Genomic DNA, 17,915 nt, shown 5'->3' with positions numbered 1-17,915 from the left:
AAATAGGAGTTTTCACAGTGTGTGCAATATTGTTTAACTGGGAGTGGTCTCTAGTACAGCCAGCGATCATTGAATTTCAGAGTCATGTTCTGGATTATACCACTTGAGCTTCGTATCGTTTGGGTATTTTACGATATCCAAAAGGTTTACTACCCGGTCCTTGCCGTAGTTGGTGTCACTGGTACGTCATATTTCTCTGTGTTCATTGTCCTTGTCGATGTTACCCAGTTATTGATATCATTCTGTGTAACTTTCATGCTTTGTTGCTGTGAATGCACTGGAAACATTTCTCGTTGCCACACAGATATCCTCACACTACCTGACATTCACTTTCAATCTTTCCACTTTATGGTTGTCGTTATGTAACATGATTTCCAGTATTATGATTCACAGCCAATTCCAAATCAGCTGATTCAACATCTTCAACTGCACAGTCTTCAGCACAATCAAAGCAGAGTCATCCAGACCAGAAATATTTGCTCCAAACCGATTGGCACCATTGTGTCCCCACATACAAATCTGAAGAAGGCAGCAAATTGGAGACTTTATTAACTGGTGAATGTGGCTTCTTGCTACATCATTGCGGGGCTTTTCTGCTGTGAACTTTGTCTCGAGCAGAATAGGTGAACTCATTCTATTCTGAGGTGGATTTAATAAAAATGTTTCACCTGTTCCCGAGGATCCTGAGAGATTGTTTCTCTTGTGCTCAGTCTAAAATACGAGTAAATTGTGTTTCTCTTCCTTACAGTGAATGTATTGACGATTCTTATCCTATCGCGAGGGAAGTGTGGTCTTTCCAAAAGTGTGATACGTTACCTCATTTCCATGTCAGCAGCGGATCTATCGGTCATTATCATCGATCTCATATTGAGGCAAATTCCGATTAAGTTTGAATTTTTAATCATTTACCAATTTAAAATATGTAATATCCATGCTGTGCTGCTTTATGCAGTCACTGATTGCTCTGTCTGGTTCACTGTCTTTTTCACCTTTGATCGATTTGTGGCCATTACTTGTCAGAAGCTGAAAATAAAATACTGCACTGAGAAAACTGCAACAGTAGTTCTCGGAACTGTGAGTGTGCTATTCAGTGTAAAGAACATTTTCTGGTATTTCATGTATGGTGATAGATATGCGATGTGGAATACTCCCCATTTTTGTGATGTAGACTTTGATGCCCTCTCTTCTGCAGCATGGGGAGCAGTTGAAAATCTGCATTATATTTTAACACCGTTCATTCCTTTTTTGTTGATTCTGTTGCTGAATGTTTTCACCATTACACACATTCTAGGGTCGACCAAATTACGCAGGAGACTTCAGAGTCACAAGCGTATGGATAGTTCAAAAGACCCAGAGACAGTGAAGAGAAGAAAATCCATTATCTTACTGTTCGCTTTATCAGTAAATTTTATCCTACTATGGTCAGTGTTACTTATCCACTCCTTTTGTCAACGAATATATAATTTAAACTTAATTCATTTCTATACTCCTGCATTTGTGCAGGAATTAGGATTTATGCTCCAACTTCTGAGTTGCTGCACCAATACATACATTTACGCAGTGACCCAAACACAATTCAGAGAGGATCTGAAGAATGTGATCAGATCTCCATTTACTGCAATTGTGAAATTACTGAGAGAATAAGCATATTTTTCGTTAGAACAGGGTGATTATCTCATGTTCTGCACAAAACAATATCTCAGTGAAACATACACAGTGTAGACATATTTTGTGTCACCATTTCTGATTAAAAAGTGTATTGTAATTGTAAAAACAAATTAAAAAAAAATGAACTGAGTCCAGAAAAAATCCGGATTCAAATCAGCTAATACTAATGAACCAGTCTGGACATCATGTTGACCTCCAGTTTTCTACCGTTCTGTTAACTTGCGCGGATGTTTGCATTTCACTTCAGCTGCAACACAACTCCCTCAATGAAATGAATATCAAAACTCAACACCCGTGAACTCTCTTCACAATTCCACCCCAGCTCACCACACCTCCACCCTCCTGCTCAGCGCGACCCTCAGCCCAAACAGTCCCACGCCCTTTGCACAGTATTCATTATTGGATTTAGCAATGGTGAATTGAACAGATTGGAGTCGAGATTCATGGATGAATGGATTATTTGGCAAAGGTGGTTGAAAATCTTCCCCAGTAGTTGTAGACAAAGGTCATGGGTAGAGGAGGGCACTCATAATGTTGAAATACAGCGTGAGCTCGTTGGGTCAAAGGGCCTGTTTCCCATGCTGTGTTGTTCTTTGTTCTTTGGTCAAAATGTTAGCAATAAACTTCCAAGGATTTACGGTCGGTGCTAGACAGCAGCTTGAGACAGAATGTTGGAGTGGCAGTGATTGCATTTAGTAAAACTCAGTGGCAGCATTTGACAGTGCACTTGGTACAATTCATTTAAAAAACCTCAGCCGAATGCGTATTAAATTCCACGACCCTGGTGGATTTTGCAGCATGTGTGAGACATCAAAGTTAGTTTGTGCCCCAAATGCACTGGAGTGTTAAAGTGAAATAAGCAAATACATATATTAAAGATGCATAGAACAGAATATAAGCAAGGTTGGTCTTTGTTTGTGAAGGGTCTGAAAAGTAAATAATTGTTGAAAAATTCGGACAAAGATAGATTTATCTTCAGTTCTGAATTTTTTTTAATGAGTTCTGAACAAGTATTTAAAATAATAAAATAGAATGTAATGGATTGATTAGCCGAAAACAGACATCTTTATTAGCAGGAATAACAAAGTAAGTATTTTATTCACAACCATTCCACACCGTAAGTTTCTGGAAAAGATGTAAACGCCTTTTTATTCACTTTTTCCTACCCTTAAAAAAAACTCTGAAAACCTTTTTCACTGTAAACATGATTATAGTGATACAGTTTCACCATCTGCTGGCGACTCACAGCGCTGGTCTCATGTGTCAGCATTCAGTCGCTGGATGCCTGCACTTGGGAACCATTTGCTCAAGTGTGAATATTGGGCAAAATTGTCTGGGATTGAAGTTTCCAACAGGAGCTCGGCAGGTCAGTTTGCCACTTTATCAGCAGTCACTGTGCAGGAACTCTATTTCTCTTTCCCGTGGGAGATAGTGACTCGAGATTGGAGATGTATATTTAACACGTGTATTTGTACATTAGGTGGCGTTATGAAACGCAAATCCAATTTTGAGTGGGAGTGGCTGAAATTTCCTGAACTCTGTCATTCACCTGTCACAGATTATCACTTTTAATCTCACATAATGGACCTAACTCAACGTTGTTTATATTTCCATGAGAATTGTTTCAAAGGATGCGCTGGCCCTCGTAACTTGGTGATCTCCTTGAAACCTATAACCTTCTGAAGGTCCATCGCAGTTGGGGCGTTAAGAGAGATCTTCCGTTTGTCCTCCTCTCACTTTTTCGAACGGTGAACTTTCTTAAAATCTGGAGTATTACTGCCTCATTTCAGTTATCATACAACTCCACTGCTTTTTCCTGCAACTTATATTAGCTAAACTTTGCGTGGAGGTTCCAGGAAGAATTGAAATCGCGCCTCCTGGTTTCCAAGACCAGTGCTCTCACAATTGAGCTATGGAGCCAAATGTTGCTAGCTGATTGCGGTACTAGTAACATTATCAGTGGGTTGAGGAGCAGGATGGGGTTTGACGTAGGAGATTTTTGATGAATGGGGAAATGTCTGAGGTGGAGAGCAGGAAGTTAAAAGACGCAACTTGAAAGTGATATGATTTAACATGTGTGCTGTGTGTGTATCTGACATGTATGTTGTGTATCTGACATGCATGTTCCTCAGAGTTTATCATTAGTGTTACATCTCTGACTTCTCCAGCTCCGATGCCAGTTCATCCAGCCGGAAGATTTAGATGTTGTTCCCTTCACAGACGCTGTGGGGCGATTGATTTCTGTGTTTCTCCTGAGAGGAGAGATTCAGTGGGATGAGTGTGTTCGCTCTGGAGTTTAGAATAATCAGAGATGATCTTATTGAAACATCTGAAACTGGGAAACAGTGTGACATGAAAATCTTGAGAAGGTTTTTCCGCCGGCCCCTCCCCTGGCTAAATTATTATGAACAAGAAAAGAAGGTGAATGATGTGAGAGGATTTTGGAATGTTTGGGAAAGGTGAAGCTCAGAATTGAAAGATGTGAATGATGTACTTGATGATTGAGAGGGATGGATAGAAACTTTGGGGATTCTGTCTCAGAAAGGACAGCAGGACTGGAGGGCATAGCCTCAAAATAAGGGGGGGGGGGCAGTTTAGAACGGAGTTGAGGAGCAACTTCTTCACTCAAAGGGTGGTGAATCTCTGGAATTCTCTACCCGTTGAAGTGGTGGAGGCTGCCTCGCTGAATATATTTAAACACGGATCGATAGGTTTTTGGTAGGCAAGGGGATTAAGGGTTATGGGGAGAAAGCGGAAAAGTGGAACTGATCCACTTCAGATCAGCCATGATCTTATTGAATGGCGGGGCAGGCTCAAGGGGCTAGATGGCCTACTCCTGCTCCTATTTCTTATGTTCTTATGATTCATTGTAAACTGAAATCTGAACAAACTGAGACACCAAATGGAAAAGCCATATTTTCTCCATGCATTTCAGGTTAAGGAAAGGACTGTAGGATATGTGCCCGGCTAGCTCAGTCGGTAGAGCATGAGACTTTTAATCTCAGGGTCGTGGGTTCGAGCCCCACGTTGGGCGTTAACGTATTTTAGAGTCTGCCTCATTCCTTGGTGAATTCCAGATCTCTGTTCCCCCAGAAGTGTCACGGCTCAAACTGAGTCCCTCTCTCCTTTCTACCTTGTTCATCTCACAGCTGTGAATAAAAACTGCCTCCAGATCACTGGAAGGCGGTGAGTTTAGCGCTGAACTCAGCGAGAGATTTTGTTCTCATTTATTATGAGTTTTAAACCCAGATCTGCGAGATTGTGTCAGTGGAAACAACAATCATCTCCATTGTAATTCAATCACTCCAGCCTTCCATCCTATCTAAAGACTATTTGTTCTTTCCTCCTCTCTCTCTCTATTTTCCTTGACGCTGTACTTGTTTGTAAACCATTAAAGCATCAATTTCTTCCAGTTAGGGTCAAAGATCAGCAGCCTGTATCATTCCCTCTCTTTCCCTCCACAGAAGCTGTTGAAACTGATGAATCTTCCAACATTTTCCGTTTTGAGGTGGGATTTCCAGCAACTACAATTCCTTGTTTTGGATCACAGTGGATCACTTTTCTGTGACTGAACCATAACTGTCTCAATAGTTAAAGGGCTCAGGTTTTAAATAATAAGTGCCCCGAATATGTCACCCTGTCTGACATGAAATGAAACAAAATGAAAAGTATTAATTATTGCATAAAATGCTGCTAACACAATATAGATTTCATTGTCAGCATTTGTTGTCAATCCCTATTTCCCAGTGAACTAACTATGTTGTTGGGCCATTTCAGAGGGCAGTTTAGACTCAATTACATTGTCTTACATTCTCTCTCCAGAGATGCCGTCATGCCTGGTGAGATTTTCCAGCATTTTCAGTTTTTTTTTTAAGTTCCAGCATCTGCAGTAATTTGCTGTTGGCTGAAGGAGTCATTCCTGTTCTATCAAACAATTTTTTTTTCCCTCGACAAGCCGTTCTGGAGAATTTGAAAAACGCTGCAATGTAACGGTCAGATTAAGGCTGCAGCTCGTACCTTCCCTGGTGGTCTAGTGGTTAGGATTCAGCGCTCTCACCGCCCCGGCCCAGGTTCGATTCCCGGTCAGGGATTGTGGGTTTTATTGCTGCCGACCAGCACAAGATTTAGGAGGGGCTGAAATTCCTTCCTGATGGAAAACAGGAGCGATCATTGTGTCAGTTTGAACTGCCTGGAGAAACAAAATAAACCCATTGGCCCAATCCCGGTAATTTATATTTACATTCCCCTTGCTGCTTCCTCCTGTCAAAATGAATAATAATACATTCTACTCCACTACATTTCACTGTAGCTCACCACATTCAAAGATCATTCGTAGCCTCTGACTCTTCTATAGCTTCTTGTGGGAAATCTGCTGAACAACATGAGCTTTTCACAGTTCTGCTGTGATATCTGAGATTTGTATCTCATTGATCATCATTACTGTCTCCATTGCTTCATCCCAGGTCACTGTCACTACAGATATAGTCACACAGTCATTCTATCATCTGCAGTAAATGATATTCCCTTCCTTTGCTTTCAGGTACCTTCACCTCCAGAAACTGATTACATGCTGAGTATAATGTTCTGTTTAGCTGACAGTTTATCATCAATCCCGTTCCAGAATGGAGTAGCACCGTGTCAAAGTGGGTGGGAGTTGGTGACTCCACCAGTTCTGAAATCTCACTGAACCCCCGCGTATTTAGCCCCGCCCTCTCAGCCTCCATCGCTCCAACTGATTGATAAATGTCACTATTAAAACTAATGATGGTGAACTGAAGACGTGGAATCGAGATTAATAAATGGTGTTGGGAAGCGGCCGGGGGTGGGGGTGTGGAGTTTGTGCAGGGTGGAGGTGGAGGGTGGAGGTGGAGGGGGGGAGGGAGGCGTTGGGGGCGTGGAGTGAGGGGGTGGTGCGGTGCGGAGGGCATGGGAAATTGTGATGGATACTGAGATGATAATGTCCAGGAAATCCTAGCCCCAAACTCCCATTGAGTTACATTCAGAGTCAGATTGCAGCTCGGAACAGAAAATTGGATTGTCTGCGATTACACTTAATAAAATCCTGTGTCAGCATTCGACAGTGAGATTGGTATAATGAGCTAATAACTCAAATCAGTGCACAGTTAGTCATTTTGAGGCCCTCATGCAATTTACAGTGTGTATTATAGATCAGAGTGAGTTAGGGCTCGAATTGTGCTGAAGTCAAAAATTATAACAAGCAACTACATTTTAAATATACACAGAACATAACATAGAGGCAGGGTTCGGCTGGATTTCTAAACGGACTAAGGGAAAAAAATGAGCGCCGAGGAATGGAAAATCCCGCGGAAAAGAGATATGTGTCCAATTATAATGAAATATTATTTGATAATGTCTGGATGAGAAAATAGACACATCTTTAAATCACTAAAATGTAAGGTTATACAATAATTAGCTGTTAATCGACATGTTCAAGCCGGAAGGTAAATATGAACACAAGTATTAAATTCGCTCTCCTTGGCCAGATTTCCCTGTGAATCTTACTGACAGAGATATTAATGCCATTGCTTTACTAATTGTTCCCTTTCCATGGAAACAGGGAAATAAAATTTCCTCAAATTTTTCCTCAAACCTCCTGCACGGTCTTGTGATTAAAATGATACATCACCGCCATCTGCTGGCGGACCACAGAGACTGCAGGCGCTGGTGCTTGTGAGTCTGCGAACCGGTTACTGAAATATGAATATTGAACGATACTGTCCGAGATTGGAGTTTGTAGAAGGATCTCGGCTGGCGTATTCGCCCTTTTTATAACCAGGCACCGCAGATAAATCGTGTTCTTCATTTCCCATTGGGAGATAATGTCTGGAGACTGAAATTGGGATTATTTGAAACTTCAAATTGTACATTCGATGCAGTTATCAGACGTTAATCAAATTCAGAATCTTAGTGGGTAAACATTTCTGCCCTCTGCAATTCGTTTGTCAGACATTTTCACGGTTTAGTCATAAAAAAAGCACAAAGAATCAGACATTTACAGGGATGCACACACACACACACACACACACACACACACACACACACACACACACACACACACACACACACACACACAGGTATTGGAGCCTACAGAGATACAGGGGGGCATACACAGATTCAGAGACACATATAGAAGCAGGGGCACACTAGATTCAGGCGCAGACATATAGAGATCCTGGTAACTCGAAAGAAACAAGGGCACGCACAGAATCAGAGGTACATACAATGTCTCGGCTTGTACACTGCCAAACTCTCTCTCGTAGTTCCAGAATTTTCAATGAGTTGAAGCACGCAACTGTTTACCCGTGAATGCTGATGGTGAGAAAATAGTAAAATTCCGTCCCTGGGTGGTCTCAAACCACCAACCTTTCGGTTAACAGCCGAACGCGCTGACCAATTGCGCCACAGAGACTGAGACAACAGCTGTTAAATATATTCTAAACTAGCGCGTCAATGACCACAATTCTATTTCTGAAAACCTGTTCCAGAACTGCAGCATGACGGCACTGTTTACAATTCTATACAAGTCTCTTTAGTTCCGTTGATCCCGCAGCGCTGCTGCAGTGTGTTTCTCCTATGAACGGGCAGGTAAAGTGAATCCGTATCTTTTATCAAAGGCAGGAATTCAACGGGAGGGAAGGGAACTGACCACCAGTAGCCCAAAGATCCAATACTTTCCACTCTATCATCAATAACACCGTTCACAACTGCACCTCTTTCTGACTATTGCGATCTATTTCCCTCAGGATTTAGTTCCAAGACTTAATATTTCCCTTGTTTTCCCCCAATTTTGACGGGAGATTCGCTTACAATACACAGAGTGAACGGAGATAGAAGAAGCTTTGCATTGGCTGGGAATCGAACCCCAGCCTCCTGCGTGGTAGGCGAGAATTCTACCACTGAACCACCAATGCTACTCTTGGGAGAGTGACCCCACATGCTCTCTCTTCCTTCACACTCAGCAGCATTGTAATTTCCTCACTTTGTCCTTTCGTTCCTCAAATGCTCACAAATGCTTTCACTCAAATCTCACACGCAACATCGCGCAAGCCTCTTCCAGTCAAAGTGGATTTGTGTTTTGGTCTCACAGCTCAGATTGAATGCAGGTTTGTGTCCTGTGTCGTTTTCGTGAAGAACAACGAACAGAAACATTACCAACTGAACAATTTGCTGGTGTAAAGCAGTGTGTGCAAGTGGCCCCTTTCGAGAGCACACACACAGTGAATTTCTGACTGCCGAGTTAAACACCCTGATGAAGGAGCAGCGCTCCAAAAGCTCGTAATTCAAATTGTTCTGTTTTACTTTAACCTGGTGTTGTGAGAATGCTGACTGTACCCACTTCAATCCAACACTGGCATCTCCAAATCATGATATAATAACAGGATTGCAAACTGTGAGACTGTATTAACCGATCGAGAATTAAGATGATGGGCTTGCATTTTCTAACTAAAGCTGTACACTTCCCATCATTCCTCGTTCTAACCAGGTATTTACAGAATTAACCTGGACCTTGTGATAACCACCACACTACAGAAACACGGTGATGACTCAGGGCAAGCAGACCCGGTTTACTGGAGAAACAACTAGACTGGCTCCAGAAGCCCATCTTTTGCCCACAGCAATTGATATTACATTGTCTTTGCTGGTTCCTCCTGTCAAAATGAATAATGATGTTTCCCACTGCATTAAAGTTTTGGAATAACATGTTCGAGAAAATAATATTCATGACGTTTAAAGCAAATCAGATCAACACCTGAAAATGATGCATAAACGAATAGGCAGAAATCATTGCTCTCTTAGATATTTGGGAGACGGAAGCTACCACTTTACCAGTCAGCCGAAATAGCTCAGTTGGGAGAGCGTTAGACTGAAGATCTAAAGGTCCCGGGTTTCGGCAGGATCCCATTGCTGTTTTTCTCTGCTAATTGCACTGCATTTTGTCTCGCACTGTCTTCAAACATCAATTCACACAAACTGCAACAGACCAAATACCCCTCGCAGTTTCCACCCTGCCAGATGTTGTTATATTTCCACCTTGTTGGATTTCGCTTTTTAAAAAACTTCCTCTATTTCTAAACATTCCCAATTTTAATGAAAGGTGGTGGAGGTGAAGGTTTATCTTTGTTTCCTTATGCACACGTGCCATGTAACGTCCTGAGTTTTTCCAACCTCATCACATTTCAGTGCAGATGTCAGGTCCGCTTTTACATGGCAGTGAAAATACATTTAGTTGACCTGCTGTTTCATCCAAAACAATGTATATTTGCATTACCTCTTTCGATTCCTCCAGAAGGAGGCCATTCGGCCCATCGAGTCCGCACCCACAACAATCCCACCCACGGCCTATTCCCCGTAAACCCACATATTCACCCTTCTGATCCCTCTGACACTAGAATCAATTTAGCATGGCCAATCAAACTAACCCACACATCTTTGAATCGGAAACGGGAACACCTGGAGGAAACCCACGGAGGCACGGGGAGAACATGCAAACTCCGCACAGACGGTGACCTGAGGACCTGAGTCCCTGGCGCTGTGAGGCATCAGTGCTAATCACTGTGCTACCGTGCTGCCCTTTCTACTGCATTCAATGTTACTGCAGTTCACTCCATTCAAAGTTTTAGCATCAATCTGTGATACACCATCCTGTGGTGATTCTGCTGAATAACATTAAATTATCACAGATAATGGACCATCCAACATTGGACGCCATTGATTTGAAACTTTGCTGCTTTTCTGGGTGAACTCCAGCTCTCCATTCCTCCCGCAATGTCACCGCTCAAACTGAGTCTTTCTCCTTCCCACATTGTTAAACTCACAGTTACTGGTTTCTGAGTGAAAACTGCCTCCACTTCACTGGGGGTGGGAAAGTTTACTATTTCATTCAATTATTTTTTTTTGTCATTGAAGGAGAGATTTGGACCCAGATCTGCGAGATATTTGTGTCAGTAGAAACAATAAATTTTCCCCCATTAACAGCCAGATTTTAACCCGTATCAGCATTTTGTACCATCAGCACTTTCTAGCCTATCGCTCTCTTATTTTCTTTTTGGTTCTTCACATGTGACTTTTCCAATTCAGACGCAAACAAGGAAATCTCCCTCATACTGATTCTGACAGTTGTTGACCTGAAGTAACGCCGGATTGTTATACAGCAATAAATCTACATTCTCTGACCAGGAATCGAACCCGGGCCGCGGCAGTAAAAACGCCGAATCCTAACCACTAGACCACCAGGGAAGCTCTTTAAAATGTTCATTTATTCATGAATCACCTGCTTTTTATTGTATTTCAGACTTTATATTCACCAAATGCAAGTTTATCCTTCACATTTTATCCTTCACAAAGACCTTGTCTTTGTCAAAACTGAGTATGTCATGTCTCTATTTAGATGAGAAAACACCACGTTGGTTAGTAATATACTGTATACACTCTCTCAGTAATGACTGAACTGGACCCAGTCTGCATTCATATTAGTACAGGTGCTGTATCGATATCTGGTGCATTCGGCTCTGTCTCTGTATTACTGCACGAAAACTCGTCACTCATTATACTACAACACATCATATTAGTTGAATTCGCCATGCAAAATTGCCCGTTATTTTCCCGTTGAATATGTGGATTAGCCATGGTAAATGTGTGGGGCTAATGGGGATAGGGCAGAGCGGAGGACCTGGGTGGGATGCAGACTCGGTGGGCCAAGATAACCTTTCTTCTGAACTGTAGAAATTCTATTGTTCTATGCCTAAGAAATATCATAGACATTTGCATGCTTACTTATTTTAAATAATCCATTTTCTAATAACCCTCTTTGGAGAAATGATCTCTTTTAGCAATTCCCCTTCAGTTTTCCCAGTGATAACCTTCAGCCCATCTCTGCCTTCCACGAATGCATGGAAACACCAAACAGTTCATGTGTTTCAACTGAAGAACATTTAATATGTAAGTATTTATTGACAACCATTCTGTTGTGTGTTCTTGCATACAAAATGATTTCAGCCTCACTATTTTGTTCCTGGCGTTGACTTATCTGTCTTTAGAGATCTGTTGGAAAACGGATAGGCTGACAATGTGTGACAACAATATTCACAACGGTTTCAACTCTCTTCAGTTCAGCAACACATTGTTAATCAATGTTCCTTTTTTTTTGCCAAGGTGCATGAACCAAAATGTTTGCCTTCATTCGGATTTTTTAACATGCGTAAAAAAGGACAATAACCATGTAATTTGCAAGAAAAGATGAAGTCATCTTGTTTGTTCAGAGACTGTGATTCATGTCCCTCAGCACACGGTTTAATTGTTTCAATGGGGACATTACAACATTTATAAATAGGAATTTTCACTGTGTGTGCAATATTGTTTAACTGGGAGTGGTCTCTAGTACAGTCAGCGATCATTGAATTTCAGAGTCATGTTCTGGATTATACCACTTGAGCATCGTATTCTTTGGGTATTTTACGATATCCAAAGGATTTACTACCCGGTCCTTGCCGTAGTTGGTGTCACTGGTAAGTCATATTTCTCTGTGTTCATTGTCCTTGTCCATGTTACCCAGTTATTGATATCATTCTGTGTAACCTTCATGGTTTGTAGCTGTGAATGCACTGGAAACATTTCTCGTTGCCACACAGATATCCTCACACTGCCTGACATTCACTTTCAATCTTTCCACTTTACGGTTGTCGTTATGTAACATGATTTCCAGTATTATGATCCACAGCCAATTCCAAATCAGCTGATTCAACATCTTCAACTACACAGCCTTCAGCACAATCAAAGCAGAGTCATCCAGACCAGAAATATTTGCTCCAAACCTACTGGCACCATTGTGACCCCCATATACAAATCTGAAGAAGGCAGCAAATTGGAGACTTTATTAACTGATGAATGTGGCTTCTTGCTACATCATTGCGGGGCTTTTCTGCTGTGAACTTTGTCTCGAGCAGAATAGGTGAACTCAGTCTATTCTGAGGTGGATTTAATAAAAATGTTTCAGCTGTTCCCGAGGATCCTGAGAGATTGCTTCTCTTGTGCTCAGTCTAAAATACGAGTAAATTGTGTTTCTCTTCCTTACAGTGAATGTATTGACGATTCTTATCCTGTCGCGAGGGAAGTGTGGTCTTTCCAAAAGTGTGATACGTTACCTCATTTCCATGTCAGCAGCGGATCTACTGGTCGTTATCATCGATCTCATACTGAGGCAAATTCCGATTAAGTTTGAATTTTTAATCATTTACCACATTAAAATATGTAATATCCATGCTGTGCTGCTTTATGCAGTCACTGATTGCTCTGTCTGGTTCACTGTCTCTTTCACCTTTGATCGATTTGTGGCTATTACTTGTCAGAAGCTGAAAATAAAATACTGCACTGAGAAAACTGCAACAGTAGTTCTCGGAACTGTGAGTGTGCTATTCAGTGTAAAGAACATTTTCTGGTATTTCATGTATGGTGATAGGTATGTGTTTCAGAATATTCCCCATTTTTGTAATGTAGACTTTGATGCCCTCTCTTCTGCAGCATGGGGAGCCGTTGAAAATCTGCATTATATTTTAACACCGTGCATTCCTTTTTTGTTGATTCTGTTGCTGAATGTTTTCACCATTAAACACATTCTAGGGTCGACCAAATTCCGCAGGAGACTTCAGAGCCACAAGCGTATGGATAGTTCAAAGGACCCAGAGACAGTGAAGAGAAGAAAATCCATTATCTTACTGTTTGCTCTATCAGGAAATTTTATCCTACTATGGTCAGTGTTACTTATCCACTCCTTTTGCAAACGATTATATAATGTAAACTTAATTCATTTCTATATTCCTGCATTTGTGCGGGAATTAGGATTTATGCTCCAACTTCTGAGTTGCTGCACCAATACATACATTTACGCAGTGACCCAGACACAATTCAGAGAGGATCTGAAGAATGTGATCAGATCTCCATTTACTGCAATTGTGAAATTACTTGCAGAATAAACATATTTTTCGTTAGAACAGGGTGATTATCTCGTGTTCTGCACAAAACAATATCTCAGTGAAACATACACAGTGTAGACATATTTTGTGTCACCATTTCTGATTAAAACGTGTATTGAAATTGTAAAAACAAATAAAAAAATGAATTGAGTCCAGAAAAAATCCAGATTCAAATCAGCTAATACTAATGAACCAGCCTGGACATCATGTTGACCTCCAGTTTTGTACCATTCTGTTAGCTTGCGCGGATGTTTGCATTTCACTTCAGCTGCAACACAACTCCCTCAATGAAATGTATCTCAAAACTCAACCCCCGTGAACTCTCTTCTCAATTCCACCCCACCTCACCACACCCCCACCCTCCCGCTCAGCTCGACCCTCAGCCCAAACAGTCCCACCCCCTTTGCACAGTGTTCATTACCGGATTTAGCAATGGTGAATTGAACAGATTGGAGTAGAGATTTATGGATGAATGGATTATTTGGCAAAGGTGGTTGCAAATCTTCCCCATAGAACAGAATATAAGCAAGGTTGGTCTTTGTTTGTGAAGGGTCTGAAAAGTAGATAATTGTTGAAAAATTCGGACAAAAATAGATTTATCTTCAGTTATGATTTTTTTAATGAATTTTGAACAAGTATTTAAAATAATAAAATAGAATGTAATGGATTGATTAGCCGAAAACAGACATCTTTATTAGCAGGAATAACAAAGTAAGTATTCTATTCATAACCATTCCACGCCGTAAGTTACTGGAAAATATGTAAACGACTTTTTATTCACTTTTTCCTACCCTTAAAAAAAAACTCTGAAAACCTTTTTCACTGCAAACATGATTATAGTGATACAGTTTCACCATCTGCTGGCGACTCACAGCGCTGGTCTCATGTGTCCGCATTCAGTCGCTGGATGCCTGCACTTGGGAACCATTTGCTCAAGTGTGGATATTGGACAAAATTGTCTGGGATTGAAGTTTCCAACAGGAGCTCGGCTGGTCAGTTTGCCACTTTATCAGCAGTCACTGTGCAGGAACTCTATTTCTCTTTTCCATGGGAGGTCGTGACTTGAGATTGTAGATGTATATTTAACACGTGTATTTGTACATTAGGTGGCGTTATGAAACGCAAATCCAATTTTGAGTGGGAGTGGCTGAAATTTCCTGAACTCTGTCATTCACCTGTCACAGATTATCACTTTTAATTTCACATAATGGACCTAACTCAACGTTGTTTATATTTCCATGAGAATTGTTTCAAAGGATGCGCTGGCCCTCGTGCCTTGGTGATCTCCTTGAAACCTATAACCTTCTGAAGGTCCATCGCAGTTGGGGCGTTAAGAGAGATCTTCCGTTTGTCCTCCTCTCACTTTTTCGAACGGGGAACTTTCTTAAAATCTGGAGTATTACTGCCTCATTTCAGTTATCATACAAGTCCACTGCTTTTTCCTGCAGCTTATATTAGCTAAACTTTGCGTGGAGGTTCCAGGAAGAATTGAAATCACGCCTCCTGGTTTCCAAGACCAGTGCTCTCACAATTGAGCTATGGAGTCAAATGCTGCCAGCTGTTTGCGGTACTAGTAACATTATCAGTGGGTTGAGGAGCAGGATGGGGTTTGAGGTCGGAGATTTTTGATGAATGGGGAAATGTCTGAGGTGGAGAGCAGGAAGTTAAAAGACGCAACTTGAAAGTGACATGATTTGACATGTGTGCTGTGTGTGTATCTGACATGTATGTTGTGTATCTGACATGTATGTTCTTCAGAGTTTATCGTTAGTGTTACATCTCTGACTTCTCCAGCTCCGCTGCCAGTTCATCCAGCCAGAAGATTTAGATGTTGTTCCCTTCACAGACGCTGTGAGGCGATTGATTTCTGTGTTTCTCCTGAGAGGAGAGATTCAGTGGGATGAGTCTGTTCGCTCTGGAGGTTAGAATAATCAGAGATGATCTTATTGAAAAATCTGAAACTGGCAAACAGTGTGACATGAAAATCTTGAGAAGGTTTTTCCCCCGGCCCCTCCCCTGGCTAAATTATTACGAACAAAAAAAAAGGTGAATGATGTCAGAGGAGGTTGGAATGTTTGGGAAAGGTGAAGCTCAGAATTGAAAGATGCAAATGATTTAATTGATGATTGAGAGGGATGGATAGAAACTTTGGGGATTCTGTCTCAGAAAGGGCAGCAGGACTAGAGGGCACAGCCTCAAAATAAGTGTGGCGGGGGGGGGTGCAGTATAGAACGGAGTTGAGGAGTAACTTCTTCACTCAAAGGGTGGTGAATCTCTGGAATTCTCTGCCCGTTGAAGTGGTGGAGGCTACCTCGCGAAATATATTTAAGTCACGGGTAGATAGTTTTTTGGTAGGCAAGGGGATTAAGGGTTATGTGGAGAAAGCGGGAAAGTGGAACTGATCCACTTCAGATCAGCCATGATCTTATTGAATTGCGGGGCAGGCTCAAGGGGCTAGATGGCCTACTCCTGCTCCTATTTCTTATGTTCTTATGATTCATTGAAATCTGAACAAACTGAGACACCAAACGGAAAAGTCATATTTTCTCCAAGCATTTCAGGTTAAGAAAAGGACTGTAGGGTGTGTGCCTGGCTAGCTCAGTCGGTAGAGCATGAGATTCTTAATCTCAGGGTTGTGGCTTCGAGCCCCACGTTGGGTGTTAATATTTTTTAGACTTTGCCTCATTCCTGGGTGAATTCCAGCTCTCCGTTCCCCCAGAAGTGTCACGGCTCAAACTGAGTCTCTCTCTCCTTTCTACGTTGTTCATCTCACAGTTGTGAATGAAAGAAAACGGTGAGTTTAGCGCTGAACTCAGCGAGAGATTTTGTTCTCATTTATTTTGAGGTTTAAACCCAGATCTGCGAGATTGTGTCAGTGGAAACAACAATCATCTCCATTGTAATTCAATCACTCCAGCCTTCCATCCGATAAGAAGACTATTTGTTCTTCCCTCCTCTCTCTCTCTCTATTTTCCTTGACTCTGTAATTGTTTGTAAACCATTAAATCATTAATTTCTTCCGGTTAGCTTCAAAGGTCAGCAACCTGTATCATTCACTCCCTTTCCCTCTCCACAGAAACTGTTGAAACTGATGAATTTTCCAACATTTTCCGTTTTGAGGTGGAATTTGCAGCAACTACAACTCCTTGTTTTGGATCACAGTGGATCACTTTTCTCTGACTGAACCATAACTGTCTCAATAGTTAAAGGGCTGAGGTTTTAAATAAGAGCCCCGAATATGTCACCCTGTCTGACATGAAATGAAACAAAATGAAAATTATTAATTATTTCATAAAATGCTGCTAACACAGTATAGATTTCATTGTCAGTATTTGTTGTCCATCCCTATTTCCCACTGAACTAACTATTTTGTTGGGCCATTTCAGAGGGCAGTTTAGACTCAATTACATTGTCTTACATTCTTTCTCCAGAGATGCTGTTCCGCCTGTTGAGATTTTCCAGAATTTTAAGTTTTTTTTTAAGTTCCAGCATTTGCAGTAATCTGCTGTTGGCTGAACGAGTCATTCCTGTTCTATCTGAACATGAGTTTCCTTTTCCTCGACAAGCCTTTCTTGAGAATTTGAAAAACGTTGCAATGTATCGGTCGGATTAAGGCAGCTGCTTATATGTTCGCTGGTGGTCTAGTGGTTAGGATTCGGCGCTCTCACCGCCGCGGCCCGGGTTCGATTCCCGGTCAGGGAATGTAGATTTTATTGCTGCCGATCAGCCCAAGATTTAGCAGCGTCTGAAATTCCTTCCTGATGGAAAACAGGAGCGATCATTGTGTCAATTTGAACTACCTGGAGAAACAAAATAAACCCATTGGCCCAATCCCGGTAATTTATATTTACATTCCCCTTGCTGCTTCCTCCTGTCAAAATGAATAATAATACATTCTACTCCACTACATTTCACTACAGTTCACCACACTCAAAGATCACTCCTAGCCTCTGCCTCTTCTATAGCTTCTTGTGGGAAATCTGCTGAACAACATGAGCTTTTCACAGTTCTGCTGTGATATCTGAGATTTGTATCTCATTGATCATCATTACTGTCTCCATTGCTTCATCCCAGGTCACTGTCACTACAGATATAGTCACACAGTCATTCTATCATCTGCAGCAAATGATATTCCCTTCCTTTGCTTTCAAATACATTCACCTCCAGAAACTGATTACATGGTGAGTATAATGTTCTGTTTAGCTGACAGTTTATCATCAATCCCGTTCCAGAATGGAGTAGCACCGTGTCAAAGTG

The 17,915-nt window shown here is 41.4% G+C and overlaps 5 non-coding genes across 5 annotated transcripts; 3 read left to right on the top strand and 2 right to left on the bottom strand.

Annotated features, from left to right (window-relative positions):
- The first annotated feature begins 4,629 nt into the window (after positions 1 to 4,629).
- Positions 4,630 to 4,702, top strand: trnak-uuu (transfer RNA lysine (anticodon UUU)). The gene has a single exon. It is a non-coding gene; the product is annotated as a tRNA-Lys (tRNA).
- A 3,322-nt stretch (positions 4,703 to 8,024) lies between these two features.
- On the bottom strand, positions 8,025 to 8,098 carry trnan-guu (transfer RNA asparagine (anticodon GUU)). Its single transcript has one exon. It is a non-coding gene; the product is annotated as a tRNA-Asn (tRNA).
- A 431-nt stretch (positions 8,099 to 8,529) lies between these two features.
- Positions 8,530 to 8,600, bottom strand: trnag-acc (transfer RNA glycine (anticodon ACC)). The gene has a single exon. It is a non-coding gene; the product is annotated as a tRNA-Gly (tRNA).
- A 7,645-nt stretch (positions 8,601 to 16,245) lies between these two features.
- On the top strand, positions 16,246 to 16,318 carry trnak-cuu (transfer RNA lysine (anticodon CUU)). Its single transcript has one exon. It is a non-coding gene; the product is annotated as a tRNA-Lys (tRNA).
- Positions 16,319 to 17,288: 970 nt separating this feature from the next.
- Positions 17,289 to 17,360, top strand: trnae-cuc (transfer RNA glutamic acid (anticodon CUC)). Its single transcript has one exon. It is a non-coding gene; the product is annotated as a tRNA-Glu (tRNA).
- The last annotated feature ends 555 nt before the right edge of the window (positions 17,361 to 17,915 follow it).

The sequence above is a fragment of the Carcharhinus amblyrhynchos genome, unplaced genomic scaffold, assembly GCF_965287045.1.
Source record: "Carcharhinus amblyrhynchos unplaced genomic scaffold, sCarAmb.v2.hapA scaffold_38, whole genome shotgun sequence".
Lineage (NCBI taxonomy): Eukaryota > Metazoa > Chordata > Chondrichthyes > Carcharhiniformes > Carcharhinidae > Carcharhinus > Carcharhinus amblyrhynchos.
The sequence above is the reverse complement of the archived record's forward strand: the minus strand, read 5'-3'. Positions and strand labels throughout refer to the sequence as shown.